This window comes from Phacochoerus africanus, chromosome 15 (genome assembly GCF_016906955.1).
Source record: "Phacochoerus africanus isolate WHEZ1 chromosome 15, ROS_Pafr_v1, whole genome shotgun sequence".
Taxonomy (NCBI): Eukaryota; Metazoa; Chordata; class Mammalia; order Artiodactyla; family Suidae; genus Phacochoerus; species Phacochoerus africanus.
The window spans coordinates 74,236,867-74,255,709 of record NC_062558.1 but is presented as its reverse complement, the minus strand read 5'-3'; the positions used below and the strand labels follow the sequence as shown (position 1 = coordinate 74,255,709).

At 50.5% G+C, this 18,843-nt stretch overlaps 1 protein-coding gene across 3 annotated transcripts in view; it reads right to left on the bottom strand.

Annotated features, from left to right (window-relative positions):
• PALD1 (phosphatase domain containing paladin 1) overlaps positions 1-15,506 on the bottom strand; it is a 99,399-nt gene extending 83,893 nt beyond the window's left edge. Inside the window, exon 1 of one of the 3 annotated variants that reach the window (XM_047760503.1) lies at positions 15,290-15,506. The gene's annotated coding sequence lies outside the window, so the exon portion shown is untranslated. Of the gene's footprint in view, positions 1-768; positions 1,038-1,165; positions 1,233-15,289 lie in introns of those variants that run through there. The other 2 variants (XM_047760502.1, XM_047760501.1) reach the window with 2 other exon arrangements.
• Positions 15,507-18,843: the final 3,337 nt, after the last annotated feature.

Below are 18,843 nucleotides of genomic sequence, written 5' to 3'. Positions count from 1 at the left end.
GGACTTGGTGCCCGGAACTCTGGTGGAGAGTAGAGAAGCTGGGAAGCTTCCTGATGTTGGGGAGCTTTATTTCCATTTCTGACTCCCCAAAAGAGAACACAACCATCCTGGTTACTTTCAAGAGTCCAGGGAAGCCATCTCCCACACACCGCGCTCCGCTTTTCTGACAGGCCACTTGCCCCTTCAGGAAAAAAACCTCTGAAGATTAAAAGGGTGCTCCCCTGGGAGACACAGGCATACAGAGGGAGAGGATGAAAATGAGGCCCAGCAGCAAAGCTTGCACCCGCGGGGACCACAGGACTCTTCCAATTCCATGGACCTCAAGCCCCTAAAGATGAGCCCAGGGCGCCAGGTGTGCATCATGAAGAAGCTTCCCTCCCCGCAGCTGCACAGGAAGCCCAGTTTACCGGCCTTGCTCCCAGGCCTGGCCATGAATATTGGAGGTGTGGCCAGCCCACATTTAGCCCAACATCTACCCCAGGCCGAAGGAAACCTCCTGGAGGAAGTGGGTATAGCCCAGAGCCAGAGAGACAGAAAGACTCAACTGCGCCTCACTGTTTAATAGCTGAGGTTCCGCTTTTCTCCCAGGTACCAATCCCCTATGGGTTTGGATGGGGGCCCAGGACCTCTCCACTCCTCGAAGCCCAGGTGGGCGTGCTCTCTGGGGTATGGGAAGTGCGCGGTCGGGGCAGCCCCCGCCCCAGGAGTGCTCAGATGACTCCCGAATCAACCCTCCCTCCCCAGCTCCGGGTCCAGACGCATCGGTACCTGCCAGCCCACCGCTCCAGGGGGCATCCGCGCTCCTTCGGCCGGCGAGCTGCGCCCGGACTGCGGGCGCCGAGTCTGGCAGCAGCGGGGTGCGCACGGCGCGGGCTCCGGCTCGCTCCTCCCAACTTCCCCAGCCCATCCGTGGGCAGAGACGGCTCCGGAGGCTGGCAAGCCAGGCGCGACAAGGCGAGGCCAGGAGATCCGGAGCCCGCGCTAGCCGGCGAAGAGAGCTGCCCCAGCCAGAGCGCGCCGCCCGGTCCTCGCGCCCCGCGACCCCCACGCCGAGGGGCGGACCTGGCCAGCCCGCCAATCAACGCGCCCGCCGCCTCCCCGCCAGCTCGAGCCCCGGCCCCAGCCTCGGAAGGGGCGGGGGGCTCGGATTTAAAGACACACTCACCAAGCCGCGTCCCGATTGGCATTCCAGAGCCGAGGCGGCCGGGCGGGGAGGGAACGGCTGGCCCCACCTTCCCCAGCCCCGCTTCCTCCCTTCGCCCGCCCACCCTCCGCTTGGGAGGAAAAGTTTGGGGCGGGGGAGACTGCCTGGGAAGCCAGTTCCTCTTCCCTTGTCATTAGTTCGGCTCGTTCTGGAAGATGACCAAACCCTACATCCAGCCTCCCTGGCAGGAGAAAGAAGCGAATGCTCTCGGCGCCACACCCCCTCCCAGACCCCAGCTCCCCGAGAGATCGGCGGCCCTGGGCTACCCTCGCCCATCTCTGTTTTTTAAAACCAGGCCAAGCCCAGGCAGGACCGAGAAGGGAGGTGGGGGGGGGAATTCCTCGCTGTGCTGTGCAAACTGAGCCAGGTGATTGCCCTCTCTGGACCGGTGCCACAGGAGTCTTTTAACGGAGCCCTTAAAAAGCAGATTGCCCATGCTACTGGTACAAAAACAGAACCATAGATCAGTGGATCAGCATAGAAAGCCCAGAAATAAACCCACGCACCTATGGTTATCTACGGACAAAGGAGGCAAGAATGAAGAAAAGACAGCCTCTTCAATAAATGGTTCTGGGAAGACTGGACAGCTACATGTAAAAGAATGAAATTAGAACACTCTATAACACCATATGCAAAAATAAACTGAAAATGGATTAAAGACCTAAACAAAAGACCGGATACTATAAAACTCTTAGAGGAAAACATAGTGAAACACTCTTTGACATAAATCGCAGCAATATCTTTTTTGGTTCACCTCCTAGAATAATGAAAACAAAAACAAAAGTAAACAAAGGGAACCTAATTAAGCTTAAAAGCTTTTGCACAGCAAAGAAAACCATAAACAAAATGAAAAGACAACCCACAGAATGGGAGAAAATCTTTGTAAATGAAGCAACTGACAAGGTGTTAATCTTCAAAATATACAAACATATCATACAGCTTTATCTTTTTATTTTTTTTTTGTCTTTTTAGCTATTTCTTGGGCCACTCCCACGGCATATGGAGGTTCCCAGGCTAGGGGTCGAATCGGAGCTGTAGCCACCAGCCTACACCAGAGCCACAGCAACGCGGGATCCGAGCCGCGTGTGCAACCTATACCACAGCTCACGGCAACGCCGGATCGTTAACCCACTGAGCAAGGGCAGGGACCGAACCCGTAACTTCATGGTTACTAGTCAGATTCGTTAACCACTGCGCCACAACGGGAACTCCACATACAGCTTTATACAAAAAAAAAAAAAAATTAAAAAATGGTCAGGGAGTACCTGTTGGGGTACAGTGGAAACGAATCTGACTAGTATCCATGAGGATGCCGATTCAATCCCTAGCCTTACTCAGTGAGTTAAGGATCTGGCATTGCTGTGGCTGTGGTGTAGGCCAGCAGCTACAGCTCAGATTTGACCCCTAGCCTGGGAATTTCCACATGCCTTGGGTGCAGCCCTAAAAAGCAAAAAAAAAAAAAAAAAAAGTCAGAAGCTCTAAAAAGACAGTTCTCCAAAGAAGATGGAGAGATGGCCAAAAAGCACATGAAAAGATGCTCAATTATCACTAATTATCACTAATTATTAGAGCAATGCAAATCAAAACTTCAATGAGGTATCACCTCACACGAGTCAGAATAACTATCATCAAAATCTACACACAGTAAATGCTGGAAAAGGTGTGGAGAAAAGGGAACACTTCTACATTGTTGGTGGGAATATAAGCTGGCACAACCACTATGGAGAACAGTATGGAAGTTCCTTAAAAAACTAAATATACAACTATTATATGATCCAGCAATCCCACTCCTGGGCATCTATATGGAGGAAACCATAATTTGAAAAGATACCTGCACCCCCATGTTCACTGCAGCACTATTTACAATAGCCAAGACAAGGAAGCAACCTAAATGTCTATCCACAGATGACTGGATAAAGAAAATGTGGTCCATATGTACAATGGAATATTACTCAGCCAGAAAAAAAAGAATGACCTAATGCCAGTTGCAGCAACATGGATGGACCTAGAAATTATCATACTAAGTAAAGTAAGTCAGTCAGAGAAAGACAAGTTATCATATGAGATCAATAATATGTGGACTCTAATAAAAATGATATGAAAGAAATTACAAAAGAGAAGATTTTGAAAACAAATATATGGTTACCAAAGGAGAAACATGAGAGAGGAGAGATAAATTAGGGGGGTTGGGATTGACATATAAACACTACCATATATAGAACAGATAAGACATGGAACAACCTAAATGTCCATCAACAGATGAATGAATTAAGAAGATATGGTACATAGACACAGTGGAATACTACTCAGCCATAAAAAAGAACAAAATAATGCCAATTGCAGCAACATGGATGGAACTAGAGACTCTCATACTGAGTGAAGTAAGTCAGAAAGAGAGAGACAAATACCATATGATATCACATATCTGGAATCGAGTATACAGTAAAAATGAACCTTTCCACAGAAATGAAAATCATGGACTTGGAGAACAGACTTGTGGTTGCCAAGGGGGAGGAGGAGGGAGTGGGATGGACTGGGAATTTGGGGTTAATAGATGCAAACTATTGCCTTTGGGATGGATAAGCAAGGAGATCCTGCCGTACAGCAGTGGGAGCTGTATCTAGTCACTTATGATAGAGCATGATAATATGAGAAAAAGAATGTATACGTGTATGTGTAACTGGGTCACCTTGCTGTACAGTAGAAAATTGACAGAACACTGTAAATCAGCTATGATGGAAAAAATAAAAATCATTTTTAAAAAGGAATAGATAGGTAAAAAGGACCTACTATATAACACATGGTAATCTACTCAATACTGTGTAATAACCTGTATGGGAAAAGAACCCGAAAAGGAATGGATATACTTATGTGCATGACTGATTCACTTTGCCGTACACCTGAAACTAACACAACTTTGTAAGTCGACTCTATGCCAATAAAATAAAATTAAAAAAAAAAAAAGTGCAAGACTGTCCACTCAATCATGGGCTTCTCCCACACCTTGGACACCCAGAGAAACGTACTTCTTGGCCCCCAGAGACAAAAAAGGAAGAACAGGGCTCTGCTCCCACCCCATAGCTCAATCCCCACCCTCGGGAGGGCTGTGCCTACCTCCCAGGCTACAGGGAGCTCCCCAGATGCCCCAAGAGCCCACGCCAGCCCTCGGCTCACACCCACCAAGAGCGCCCACATGCCTTCACTCTCTGGCCACTGTTTCCTCTCAGGGAGATGGGCTTTGTTACCGCTGGTAAGTCACTTCCTCCTTCTTTCTGCTTCCTTCCTCCTTCTTCCTCACCTGTCACCACCTGCCTCTCCTCCAATCAGAGCTGGAGCGGGAGTCAGGGAAGTCCTGGTTTCCCCGGGATGAAGGCAGCGCAGGCCTCACCTGGCTCCAAAGTCAGGCCAGAAGGCGCTGGGCTAGGAGAGGGGCACGCGGGTCCTGTGCCCGTGTGAGCCCTAAGAACAGACAAAGACAGGAGGAATGGCTATTATTTGTGGTGTTCTTACAAGGTCTCCAGCACCTAAGTCTCAAATGCCCAGGGGATAATGTTATGAGATAACTACTTTTATTATTGCTCTTTTAATGGACAAGGAAACTGAGGCCCAGGGAAGACTCACCCTCAGCTCCAGGCCTCCTCCTCTCCCATCCAAAGCATGTGAGGACAACAGGAGAAGAAAAAGTCCAGATTTGACTTTCAGAATCCAGAAGAGCGAGGCTCAAGTTGGCTCATAGTTACTGCCTGTGTGGTCTGGGGATAATGACAGAACCTCTCTGATCTTTAAGTTCCTCAGCCAGAAGATGGCCTGACCTCCTTCAAAGAGGTGTTGAAGAATGAGGGAGCTAAGGTGCGTGATGCCCTGGAGCGTAGCAGGTGGCACATGGTAAGCTCCATCCTGGGGTACTCTTCCCTTCCTTCCTCCTCTTTGCACCACCTCATAACCCGCCTACCCTCTGTCAGATTCCCTGACTGATGCCCCTGCCATACCCAGGATCCTGAGTTCCAGGATAATGTCCCTTTGTGCCAAGACTAAGGTAGGGGTACACATGTGCACACACACACACACACACTACTCCCCCTCCCTCATACGCTGGGATCTGGGGCTTAATGCCTCTCTCGACTGAGCTCCTGGAGACAAAAGTCCGAGTCTGATCTGTCTCTTGGTCCCCTGGCACATGGGTCATTCATTCATTTGTGTTCACCGTGTACACTGTAGGTGTTCTGGTTGAATACAGCAGAAAACTCAGAGATGTCCCCAGAAGAGCCAAATGCACAGCCCTCCTGGCTCCAACAGAGAGCCTCGGGCTCAGCTGAGAGACCCCAGAGGTAGAGAGCTAGGGGGCTAGAGGTATCTCAGAGACCAGGTACAGACGGCATCTAACCCACCACCAGCCCCTGAGGTTCTGCTAAGTCCCAGTCCAGAGCAGCAAGTCCTAGGGGGTCCCCCCAACCGCGCGAAAGCCTGCAGGATCAGATTCTTTCACAGACACACTGGCCCTGAGAGGGGGAAGGAGACAACGTTGAAGAAGGGAAGAAGAGACACAGCAGCCCTGGGTACACCCAAAAGAAGGCACTCTGCCTGCCCTCTCCAAGCCCAGGCAGAAGGAAGAATTGAGTGAAGCCATTCTCTCAGCCCAAACTGCCACAGAACCTCCCCCAAGACATCTGGAAGCTCAGAGCAGGAGCCCGAGTCTCCCGAGAAAGGAACAATGGTCCCAGAACAAGAACTCAGAAACTAGAGGGCTCAGGACCTACCCCCACCCACCCAGCGTCCCCACCAGCACTCCCACCACCCCCACATCCGAGAAGCACAAAGATATCGCCTTATTTAAAAAATGCTAGGGCCCCGTGGGTGGCCCTGCAGTACAGCTGTGTGCTTATGTGTGAATACATGTGTGTACACATATGTGCTTGTGTTGCTCATGTGTGAATGCAGGTTTGCAGAGATGTGATTGAGGGTGTGCATATTTGCACACGTTTGATGGGTGTGAGTATGGATGTGTGGGACTGTGTAGCACACACACAAACAACCCACCACCAGCCAACACCAGGCGAGCTGCTGCTGCAAAGGACAGTGAAACACCCCATTACTCACGTGTGTAGGAGAATCGCCAGGGGCCGTCCTCAGCCCCCTCTCCCTGGGCAAGCAATCCCCAGTTCAGTCCCTGTGCAGAACCACAAGCTGCGGGAAGCCCCAGCTCCCTTGTGGGAATGCTCGAGCCAAGAATTATTTCCTGACAGGCACAAATGACTCGCCGGAAGGCAGAGGAGCTGGGTTCAAACCAGCAAAGATGAGACTTGACAAAAGATGAGAAACAGGTCCTACTGCACTTCTCTGCTCCTCGCTCCCAGCCAAGGCCGCAACAGGCTGGGGGACACTGGGCCCGAGGAATGGACAGCATCAGGGCAGGGAGCCCATCTGGCTTTGCTCCCCGTGGCCGTGTTATTGCCAAGCCCAGGCCCACAGGGACCCTCCAGCGTGCATGTCTCAGGGCCTGCCGTCTTCCCCCTCCCCGAGCCTGGCGGTCCCTGAGCCCAAACACAGACCTGTCCCCACCTGCCCTGCCTGCCCGGGGTCCCGCTGTGGCTGCTTGCCCTTTCAGGCCCACTACCCCACTGCCAGGACCTAGCAGCCCTGGCTTGTTCAGGCCCTTTTGTGTGCAGTCCAGGGCTAGTAGACGCGAGCTTTGAGAAGGGCTAACTTGCCCTGCATCTCACCTCAGCAATTTTACCACCATGTGACCCCTACCCTAAAAGTTACCACATTTCTCTGAGTCTTTTTTTCCCCTCCTTTACAAAATGGTGTGGGAGTTCTTGCGGTGGCGAAGTGGATTAAGAAGCCAACTGCAGCAGCTTGGGTTGTTGCAGAGGTGTGGGTGAGATCCCAGCCCCCAGTGCAGTGGGTTAAAGGATCCATTGTTTGTTGCCTCAGCTGTGGCATAGGTCACAGCTGGGGCTCAAATTCAATCCCTGGCCCAGGAACTTACATATGCCACAAGTGCGGCCATAAAACATTTAAACATTAGGAGCTCCCGCAGTGGTACAATGGGGTCAGCAGTGTCTTGGGAGCAATGGGACATGGGTTTGATCCCCGGCTCGGCACAGTGGGTTAAGGATCCAGCGTTGCCGCAGCTGCAGCTTAGGTCGAGATGGCAGCTTGGATCTGATCCCTGGCCCAGGAGCTCCGTATCCTGCAGGGCAGCCAAAAATGAAAAAAAAAATAATATTAATAATTAAAAAAAAATTTTTAATTAAAAAATTGAAAAAGTTATATGGTATGAAGAGCAGTTTCTGCCTCCCAGAAATGTCTGGAGGATCAAAGGGTTGCCTGGCACTCAGCCAGAGCTCACTGACCGAAACTATTGTCATTGTTCCCATTCTTGCCACCTGAGCTCCCACCCTGGCCCAGCCCTGAACCTGCCAGGGCAGAGGGGCTCTTGGAGGGTGAGTTCAGGTTCCACCTCCTCCAGGCAGTCTTCCCTGCTCACAGGATCTCTATCTGATCTGAACTCCTTCCCCCTCACTCTGTGCAGGGCCCGGGACCTGAGCACCCCTGCCTGGCACAGAACACATGTTCAATAACTGATGTTATAATTATCAGCTGGATTATTAATTTCATTGGTTGTGCCCTCCTTTGGGTCTAGGTCCAAGGATAACTCTCCCACCTCCCAAATTCACACTCTAGATTCAAACGTTTCTGATGGAAACTCAAAGTAAGAAATACATTTTAGGGACACATCCAGATCAATGAAGTCTCTAGTTGAAAAAGATGCATGCACCCCAATATTCACAGCAGCACAAGACACTATGCTTGGCAAGACATGGAAACAACCCAAGTGCCTATCAATAGACGTTTGGCTAAGGAAGATGTGGTATATTTATACAATGGAAAATTACTCAGCTATAAGGAAAAAAAGAACGAAATATCACCTTTGGCAGCAACATGGATGGACTTAGAGAACATCATACTTACTGAAGTAACTCAGGCAAAGACAAATATTATAGAATATCACTTATATGTGGAATCGGAAATATAATGCAAATAACTACATACAACATAGAAACAGACTCAGAGACACAGAAAACAAACTTATGCTGACCAAAGAGGAGAGGGAAGAGAGAGGGACAAATTATGGGATTAACAGATACAAAACATGAAATAGATACAGCAACAAGGATTTACTATATGATACAGGGAATATATTCAATGTCTTGTAATAACCTATAATGGAACAGAATCTGAAAATACATATACATATGTGTGTGTATATATATATATATATATATACATATGCAGTAATATATATAACTGAATTACTTTGCTGTATACCTGAAATTAACACAATATTGTAATCAACTATGCTTCAATTAAAAAAAAAAAAGAAAGAAAGAAAGAAGTTGGAGTTCCTGTTGTGGTTCACCAGGTTAAGAACCCAACATGAGGTTGTGGGTTCAATCCCTGGCCTTGCTCAGTGGGTTAAGGATCTAGTGTCGCCGTAAGATGCAGCACAGGTCACAGATGCAGCTCAGATCTGGTGTTGCTGTAGCTGTGGCATAGGTTGCAGATGTGGCTCCAATTCAGCCCCTAGCCTGGGAACTTCCACATGCCCACAGGTACAGCCATGAAAAGAAAGAAAGAAATTTTATTTTGGGACCACCAGCTACACAGAGACATAAATATACAAAAACTGGAGTTCCCATCGTGGCTCAGCAGAATAAATCTGACTAGAACACGTGAGGATGCAGGTTCAACCCCTGGCCTTGCTCAGTGGGTTAAGGATCCGGCATTATCATGAGCTGTGGTGTAGTTCAGCTCAGATCTGGCATTGCTGTGGCTGTGGCAAAGTCTGGTGGCTACAGCTCCGATTCAACCCCTAGCCTGGCAACCTCTATGTTCCACAGGTGCGGCCCTAAAAAAAAAAGTGCCAAAAAAAAAAAATGCTCAGCCTGGCTGTGTACAATGCACTCTGATACTTTCTAATCTATCCTATCCTATTTCTTTTCATTTGGCTGATTGCAGTGCAGAAAATTGACTTTACCTGTGACCTGCAGTTTGAAAATGCTTTGAGGAACAATGAGGTCCCTGAGGGAAAGGGGATGTCCCCTCCCTCCCCTAGCAACACTCAGCACCTGACTGAAGCATGCCCAGGACATGTGGGAGGAGGGCGATTCTGTCTCCAGAACATTCCTGAAGTACTACAAGGAGAGGGCTCATCAGAAAAAAGAAGAGGGAGAAGGAACCTGGTTCATTCCTTCAACAGACATTTCATTCATTCATTCAGTAAGTTAGTCAATCAACAAACATTTACAGAGCCCCCTTCTATATACTTAGCCCTGTTCGAAGTCTTGAGCAGTGAATGACACAGACAAAGTCCAGCCTTCAGCTGACATTTCAGTAGGGTGGGGGCAGAGGATAAACAAGTAAATAAAAACAGAAGCAGATCGTTCCTGAGTGATTCACGCTATGAAGAAAACAGTACTAACAGAAGGTATAGACAAGTGTCCTGGTGGGGCTACTTTAGAAATGATGATGGAGTTCCCATTGTGGCTCAGTGGAAACAAATCTGGCTAGTATCCATGAGGACACAGGTTCAATCCCTGGCCTTGTTCAGTGGGTTGAGGATCCAGGATTGCCATGAGCTGTGGCAGAGGTCGCAGACGCGGCTCGGATCTGGCGTTGCTGTGGCTGTGGTGTAGGCCAGCAGCTACAGCTCCGATTAGACCCCTAGCCTGGGAACCTCCATATGCCGCAGGTGCCACACTAAAAAGACAAAAACAAACAAAAAAGAGAGAGAAATGATAGTGTTCTCTGAGCCTCACCTCAGGTAACTCATGACACTTACCTGAGGTGGTGGTTGCGGGGCTTGAAGGAGGTGATGAATTCAAAGTATGTGGCACCATCTGGCACACAGTGGCCTTTATCGTCACTATTAGATGGATAACTAAGGGTGAAGGCGGCCCGTGATAAGGTTCTGCGAAGTGTAAGGTGGGACCTCGGTTCAGAGGAAGATGAGGGGACAATGCTGACTAGAGCACAAGCCTAGGACAATCAGGTACTGGCTTGTCCCACTGCACAGCTCACCTGGCTTGTCTCTCCCCATTCCCCTGGTTCCAGCCCACCCCAGGAGTCAGCCCAGCCCAGGTTGACCTGTAAAACCCGAGGCACAGAAGAGTTAACGTCCTTCTAGTGGGTGTCCCAGGCACCCAGAGGCCTTTACCACCCACCCTGCACCTCTGTGGACTCCCACGCATCACATCACACCTGCCCAGGAGCACGGGTGCTGAATCCCAGCACAACTGCACAAGGATAGTGATCTGGAGCCCAGCCCTGGGAAATGCTGAAGAGTCTGGGTCTATTCAATTGGAGTGAGAAGACTCAGGGGCAGGACATTGTCTTCCAGTCCTCAGGAAGGAAGGATCCCTGTGTCAGGTGAGCTGTTCAGGCATCTACACTCCAAGTGGCAACATTAAGTACTTACTGGCTGGGGGTGCAGACGTGAGCCAGACCCCACCCTGTCCTGGGTGCTCACAGCCAAGTAAACTGATCTTTCAGAGTGATGTGTTTCCTGCAAGGTGGAGCAGGGATGAGGTGGTCAGGGAGCAGGTGATGGGGGAGCAACTCAAGACTACCTCCCAGGTCAGCTCACAGTGAAAGCGGACGTCTTGCGAGGGCCCTACCAACTCTGTGAGGTGCATTGATTTATTTCAGCTCTGGCATCAGACAGACCTGAGTTTTCATTCATTGTCTGCCTCTTCTTAGCTCTGTGACCTAACACAAGTCTCTGAGCTTCTCTAAGCCCCTGTTTCTGTATCTATAAAATGAGGATAGTCATACATACATTGACAGGATTGTGAGATCCGATGAAAGACCTTAACAAATGGGCAGACAAAAGGAAGCTCCATAACATAACAGGGATTGTAGCTGCTACCAGTTGCCCTCCAAGGCAACACCCTCGGCCCTCCCCACCCCCCACTTGTGCAGTGCCTCCCTAGAACTTGCAAAGAATTCCCTGCCCCCACTGCCATCAGAAAGGAGCTCCAAGTGGCCTTCTGCTGGGTCTCACTGCAGAATCCCAGGCCCCGGACACTGAAAATAATAAGGCGGGTGGGATGGGGGGGTTGAGAGGGGGTCTGCCAAACCCTGCAGCAGGAAGACCATCCATCCCTGAATAAACACGCTGTCACCCCTTCCCTCTCACCCTCCCTCTCCCTTAAATAATCCAGATCCGTTGCCCAGTTGTATCCAAGCAACACCACTCAGGCTCCCAAGGATGTCTCGCTCTGACAGAGCCATTTACGAAGACACTGCGGGGTTGGGCGGGGGGAGCGCAGTAAGGGGGTCAAGGGAGCTACAGCGGCCTGACAGTGTCTTCCCAAGGCCTTGCTATGGCGAGCTCCTTGTCCCCAGGTACAGAGCTCCTGGGCTGACCCCTCACCAGAGCGGTGGGCAGGGAGGAGTCCTTGCTCACCAGAAACATTCCAGGAGAGGCCACAGCCTCCCGGACTTACAGGGAAGATCCCGGACTCCATGAAGCTTGGGACCCACAGGAGCCAGCAAAGTGCCCTGGAAAGATCACTGGCTCAGGCTCAGCCTCCTGAGTTCTGGTCTCAGCACCAGTGCTCATGGGCTGTGCTATCCCATCCAGGTTACCCACCCTCTCTGAGCCTCAAAGAACCTTAGTGCCAGAAGAGGGGTAGGAAAGGGACACTCTCACACTGTTTGACGGTATCTATCCACATGACAAATGCACAGGCTTTTTGCCTCAGCAATTCCATTTCTAGGAATTTAGCCTCAAGACATGTTATACATATGTGATCGACATCTGCGCAAAGTTAGTCCTAGTCTGCGATGGAGAGAGATTAGAAATAGCCAAAAAGTCTGTGGACAGAGAGGTGATGGGCTAAATAAACTCTGGAACATCCAGAAACTAGAAATGCCATGCAGCCCTCTTAAAACACAAGGCAGGAGTTCCCATCGTGGCTCAGTGGTTAACAAATCCGACTAGGAACCATGAGGTTGCAGGTTTAATCCCTGGCCTCCTTCAGTGGGTTAAGGATCCGGCGTTGCCGTGAGCTGTGGTGTAGGCCGCAGACACGGCTTGGATCCTGCGTTGCTGTGGCTCTGGCGTAGGCCAGCAGCTGTAGCTCTGATTTGACTCCTAGCCTGGGAACCTCCGTATGCCTTGGGAGCGGCCCAAGAAATGGCAAAAAGACAAGAAAAAAAAAAAAAAGGCAGATGTTATGATGGCTGATTAAAAAATGATCCCTAGGAGTTTCCTGGTGACCTAGTGGTTAAGGATTCAGCATTGTAACTGCTGTGGCTCGAGTTACTACTGTGCCTCAGGATCGATCCCTGGCCCAGGAACTTCTGCATGCTGCAGGAGTGGAAAAAAAAAAAAAAAAAAAGATCTCTAGAGCTGGGAGCAAAGTTTAGGAGTGGACAAGGACAGAGATGATCAGGGCAGTGTGGTCTGTGACAGTGGGTGCTCAAGCCAGCCTTAGCATCTGTCTCTAGGGAAATAGATAAGTCATATGGACTCCCATCCAACAAGGACACCCAACAAGCCAGGTGCACACAACCCAGAAACATGAAAACACAGTATCCTGCAAGAAAAGTAATAAAATAGAGCTGTTAGCCATACAACAGCATTGATGGAAAGTAACAACATCCATACAAAGAAAAAAACCATAGTTTGTAAAAATGAGGATATGTGCATTATGCAAAAACATTTATCAAACATACTACCATGGGTGCCTATGAGAAAAACGGATGAGATGAAGGGAAAATGAAACAAAGAGACAGGCTTCATGTATAGCGATGATGATTAAGGAAAATTAAGTGATTAAGGTAAGCAGGAAGGAGGGAAGCAGGGGAGGAAGTCAGGAGAGGAAATTTCAGGACAAGGTCTAATATTTTAGCACTTTAAGAGCTGTAAATACACTGTCCCTCCCTATCCATGGGGGATTAGTTCCAGGACCCCATGGGTACCAAAATCCACAGATGCTCAAGTCCCTTTATTTATTTATTTATTTATTGTCTTTTTAGGGCTGCACCCACGGCATATGGGAGTTCCCAGGCTAGGGGGTCAAATCGGAGCTGTAGCCACCAGCCTACACCACAGCCACAGCGACACCAGGTCGGAGCCACGTCTGCAACCTACACCACAGCTCACGGCAACACCGGCTCCTTAACCCACTGAGTGAGGCCAGGGAGAGAATCTGCATCCTCATGGATGCTAGTCAGTTACATTTCCGCCAAGCCACGGCGGGAACTCCTTCAAGTCCCTTTATAGTAGTACAGCCATGTCACCTCTGTGTACAGTACGTATCAGCTGATGCAGAACCTGTGAATACGGATGGCTGCCTGTGCAAACATACACACGCATACTACAGCTGACCCTTGAAGAACACGAGTTTGAGCGGCAGGGGGCCACTTACACGCAGATCTCTTTTCCATGAATACATACTACAAGACTCACGGTTGGTTGACTCTGGGGATGCAGAAGAGGGGGTGCAGCCAGGGGCCAGCTATAAATTAAATTACACGTAGATTTTCGACTCACAGAGGCGGCACCCCTCACCCTTCCCATACATTAACTGTACAGATCAACCATACATTAATGACCTCTAAAGTACAGGTAAGAAACCAGTGACTTCAGTTGCCTCCAGGAAACTAGGTGGCTGGGGCCTCGAGCAGGAGGGAAACTTTTCGCTGCATACCTTCTTATGCATTTGAACTTTGTTCCGCATGGATGTGCTATCTAGTTTTAACTAGGAATTAGCTGGTAGGCTTGTATACACCAGGTCAGTCTCTGGAAGGATACAAAATATGCTGGAAAGAAGCTTAACCCTCAGAGGATCAAAGTGGCTGGAGGAGGGAAGCAGAGTTTCTCTTCACTCGCTATCCCTGTGCACAGTTGGGTCTTATTTATCCTGTGCACCTGTGATGTAGTCTAACATTTGTCATGTTTAATTTTTCTTTTGAACACTCTACATATGCACAAAAGTAGAGATTCACATAATTGATTCCATATACCTATTACCAGGTAGGACAATTATCGATTTTGCCACACTTGCTTCATCTATGGTTATATTGTTTTTCTCTTTTGGTTTTCTTTCCAGAGTCTTTTAAAGCAACCCCCCAAACAGCACACAATTTCGCCCCTATATCCATCACAACATGATAGATGTAATAAATGAATTTTAAAGCAACAAAATTTTAAATTCCTATTGTGGTTCAGTAGGTTAAGAATCCAACATAGTGTCCCTGAGGATGTGGGTTTGATCCCTGGACTCACTCAGTGGGTTAAGGATCCAGCACTGCCCTGAGCTGTGCTATAGATTGCAGACATGGCTCAGATCCTGTGTTGCTGTGGCTGTGGTGTAGGCCAACAGCTGTAGCTCCAATTCGACCCCTAGCCTGGGAGCCTCCATATGCTGTGGGTTCAGCCCTAAAAAAGAAAATAAATAAATACATAAATTAAATAAAGCAACAAAATCCAAGAGGCCAGACAGCATACCCTGCCAGAAATGGAGGATTTCCTGCATGAAATCTCTGAGGGACAGCAGTCCTTGCCTCTGCTTGACTGCCCCCAGAGACGAGGAAATCACTCCTGACCCAGTCTCCTTGTCTGTCTCTTTGTTGTTGTTGTTCTGTATTTTTAGGGCTGTACCCATGGTATATGGAGGGTCCCAGGCTAGGGGCCGAATCGGAGCTATAGCTACTGGCCTACATCACAGTCACAGCAACGCAGGATCCAAGCTGCATCTGTGACCTACACCACAGCTCACGGCAACGCCGGATCCTTAACCCACTGAGCAAGGCCAGAGATCGAACTTGCATCCTCATGGATATTAGTCAGATTCTGAGCCACGACCAGAACTCCTCCTTGTCTGTCTTGATGGCCTAGAGTGAGGCGTCTCAGAAGGGACAGATACCACCCACTTTCCCTTTGTTGTTGTGGAGGCACCCAGCCACAGGCAGGGACAGCTCAAAGCCACAGACAAACAGCCCAGCTCATCAGAACCCCTTCCTCCCCAAAACAAACTCAGAAGCACAATGAATACATACTACAAGACTCACGGTTGGTTGACATTCCTGCACATTCCTGTAAACTGGAGGCCACTAAGCCCTGCTGGCTGGGAAGGCCTCTCCAGGCACCCTCCACTCGCCCCAGGCCATCTGAGACAGGCATTCACTGTCCTGGCAGTCCAGGGTAAACTCAGGGCCAGGACTCGACAGTTGTTCCCACCCAGCCTCCGTGTGCACTTGAATCACCAGCGGGAGGGGCAGGACCACAGATTCCCAGGCTCCACTCCAGGCCTCCTAGGCCGGAACCTGCAGGGCTGGAGCCTGGGAAAGCCCCCTGGGTCGTTCTAAGGCAACAGTCAAGTGTCTGGTGCTTGGGAACGACTGGGCCAAGTGGCTCCGAGGCCCTCTTCTGGCTGCAGCAGGCCAATCCAACTCTCAGCAGCCTGCCTTTGTACCAAGACTCTGGCCTGCCGCCAGCCACCAGCACAGGGTAGAGGGTTTCCACCTGTGGCTGGCAGGGGATCAGGGGATGTCAACTCCTCTTAAGAGTGTGCTGGCAGAAATCCCCTGGTGGCACAGCAGGTTAAGGATCAGGGGTTGTCACTGCTGTGGCTCAGGTCACTGCTGTGGCATGGGATTGATCCCTGGCCTGGGAACTTCCACATAGCAAGGGCAAGGTGGAAGGAAGGTAGGAAGGAAGAGGGAAAGAAACGGGGTGGGGGGGGGAGAGGAAAGAAGAAAGAAGAAAAAGAGAAAGGAAGAAAGGAAGAAAGACAGATGGAGGGAAGAAAGGAAGGAAGGAGGAAGAGGGAGAGAGGAAAGGAAGGAAGAAAGAAAGAATGAATGAAAGAGGGAGGGAAGGAAGGAGGAAGAAGGGTATGCTGGCCACAGCTCAGAGGAGCACGCACAGCCCCCCGAGTCGAGGGTGCTTTCTGAGACTAAGGGCGTGGATTCAGAGACGGCCTCTTGCCCCCTCCCCTGCATGGTCTTCCCGCTTCCAGAGGAAGGGAGACACGGAGCATTTACTGTGCACCCCGGTTCATGTGCCTTAACTCACGGAAGCTTCACCCCTGCCCCATAAGGCCGAGCTCCCTGATCCCGCTTAGCAGATGAGGAAACTGAGGCTCAGGGAGATGCACTCAGCCACTCCAGGGCACACAGCTGGGAGGGGACAGAGCTGGGACTCACCCCAAAGCTCCCTTTTCCTACCCACAACAAAAGCTCAGGCTGCCCTGTGCTCTAGCAACCCAGCTAGACATCCAAGGTCCCCTCGGTCTGCCCCGAAGTGTGGTCAGCATATTCTACTCAGCAAACGGGGCAGGTGTCCCCGGGTCAGGGCACGACTTCCACAGCGCATGTCAGTTACGATCCTCTAGAGGCACGAAGGCAAAGTTAGCAGTGCAAGCGGGTTACTGGGGGAAATGCCTGTGAGAGACAAGGGGCAGAGGGGCAGGGGGGAGAAGGCAGAGCTGCACATCAAGCTGCAGGTCTGACACCTGCGTGAGGATGGGGATGGATGGAATGTGGGGAGGAAGAGCCTCAGGCTCAGTGCCGCCGGGAGACCTGAGGAAAGGCTGCCCATTAGAGGCATCCTACATCTGGCAGATGTGGCCCAGCTCTAGCACCCCTGCTGGGCTCAGCCACTGGCCAGGAGCAGCCCAGGAAAGGGGTGGCCTCCGTGTGAAGCGGCAGTGGATCCCAAAGGTGCGGCAGTGGAGGGCAGTCAGCTAACTGCATCCTGCAGCAAGTTCTCTGCAAGGGGGCTCAGATCAGCACACCTCAAGGCTGTCGCCCCTGGCAGGACCCATGAGCTTGCTGACCCCTTCACCACTAGGCAGTGAGCTTCTCAAGGGCAGGGGAAGGCACACTGTTCATTGCTGTGTTCCAGCCCAGGGCACAGCATATAGTAGGAGCTTAATAAACGCTTGTATAACTGGCCAGAGCTGCCCTCCAAACACTGCAGGGCAGCTGCTTCCACTGTACGAGGTAGTCTTGGGCAGAGGAACATTTTTGAAGGAAGAAGTTCAAATCCTGAGTTCTTATATTTGCAAAGTTTGGACTCAAAGACTGCTTTGGGGTTACAAAGGGCTTTCTGGAAATTACCATGAAATTACTATTTTCAGGAGTTCCTGTCGTGGCGCAGTGGTTAGCGAATCTGACTAAGAACCATGAGGTTGCGGGTTCGGTCCCTGCCCTTGCTCAGTGGGTTAACGATCTGGCGTTGCCGTGAGCTGTGGTGTAGGTTGCAGATGCGGCTCGGATCCTGCGTTGCTGTGGCTCTGGCGTAGGCCGGCGGCTACAGCTCCGATTAGACCCCTAGCCTGGGAACCTCCATATGCCGCGGAAGCGGCCCAAAGAAATAGCAAAAAGACAAAAAAAAAAAAAGGAATTACTATTTTCAGCAAATGGGAGAAGGTGCCACTCCCACCTCCCAGAGCACTGAGGTGATGTCACTCATGGCTCTCCTGATGCCAAAGCCCGCTGTGCCCTGTCCACCACAACAGGTTCACAAGAAGCCCCGGGCAGGGACTCCTCTTGGGGCAAAAGCAGGGAAAGGGGGGTCACACTTGGGCCCTGGGGAAAAGAAGCTTCCTTAACCTTACCTCATACCCCCTCACTCCACCTTCTTTTCAGCCAGACAGTCAGGCCACCCCTCTAACTGACCAGAAAACCAAGAAGAAGGTGCTTGTGACTCAACAGTAGAGCATCTGACTCCAGAAAACCGAGAGGCGGGGCTTGATAAGGATCATGACCAGAGAGGCAGGGTGCACAGAGCCCCTAACTGGGCTTCTGGGGACCTAAGCCCTAGTCTAGTTCCTGCCTCACCATGTCTACACCAGGCAAGTCAAGGAAACTCTCTCGGCCTCAGTCTCCTCATCTGTAAAATGGGATAAAAATTTCTTGCCTTGCACACAAACACAGGTACTCTGCTCAGACCCCACCTGTGGCGGGTAGGTGGGCAAATTGCCCATGTGATGGCAAGTGACAAACTTCACACAACTCTGGTACATGGTCAGGATACGCTCCATGGTTCTCCTTCCACTGAACATCGGGGCTGAAGGGCCTTTTGTGGAGATTTCACCCAACTCCCCACCTCACCCAAGAACACTCCCCACAGTACTCTTGCTCCCTTACTGGTGCTTTCTACGTACCAGATACTGAGTTAGACTTCAGAGCCACAATCTCATTGTTCACTTGTTTTTTGGCCACGCCCATGGCATGTGGAAGTTCCCAGGCCAGGGCTCTCACCTGCGTCACAGGAGTGATCTGAACCGCTGCAGTGACAATGCCAGATCTTTAACCTACTGCGCCACGGGGGAACTCCTCATTCCTCACTTTTGAAAAGTGTATTTCACTATTATCCTCATTTTTTAAGTAAAGAAACTGAGGCTCAGAGAGGTTGAGGAACCTGCCCAACATCTCCCAGCCGTCTGACTCCAGAGCCCTTGTGTTCAGCCACCCGAGTGTCTCTCCCAGGGATGGGGGCTCATCCCCCGGGGAGACACCTCCAAGAACTGTGCCACACTTAGGACGTCCTTCCTCCTGCCCCTCACATGAATCTGACCTCTACTTCCCGCCAATCTCCTCGGACCCCCGCTGGTCCT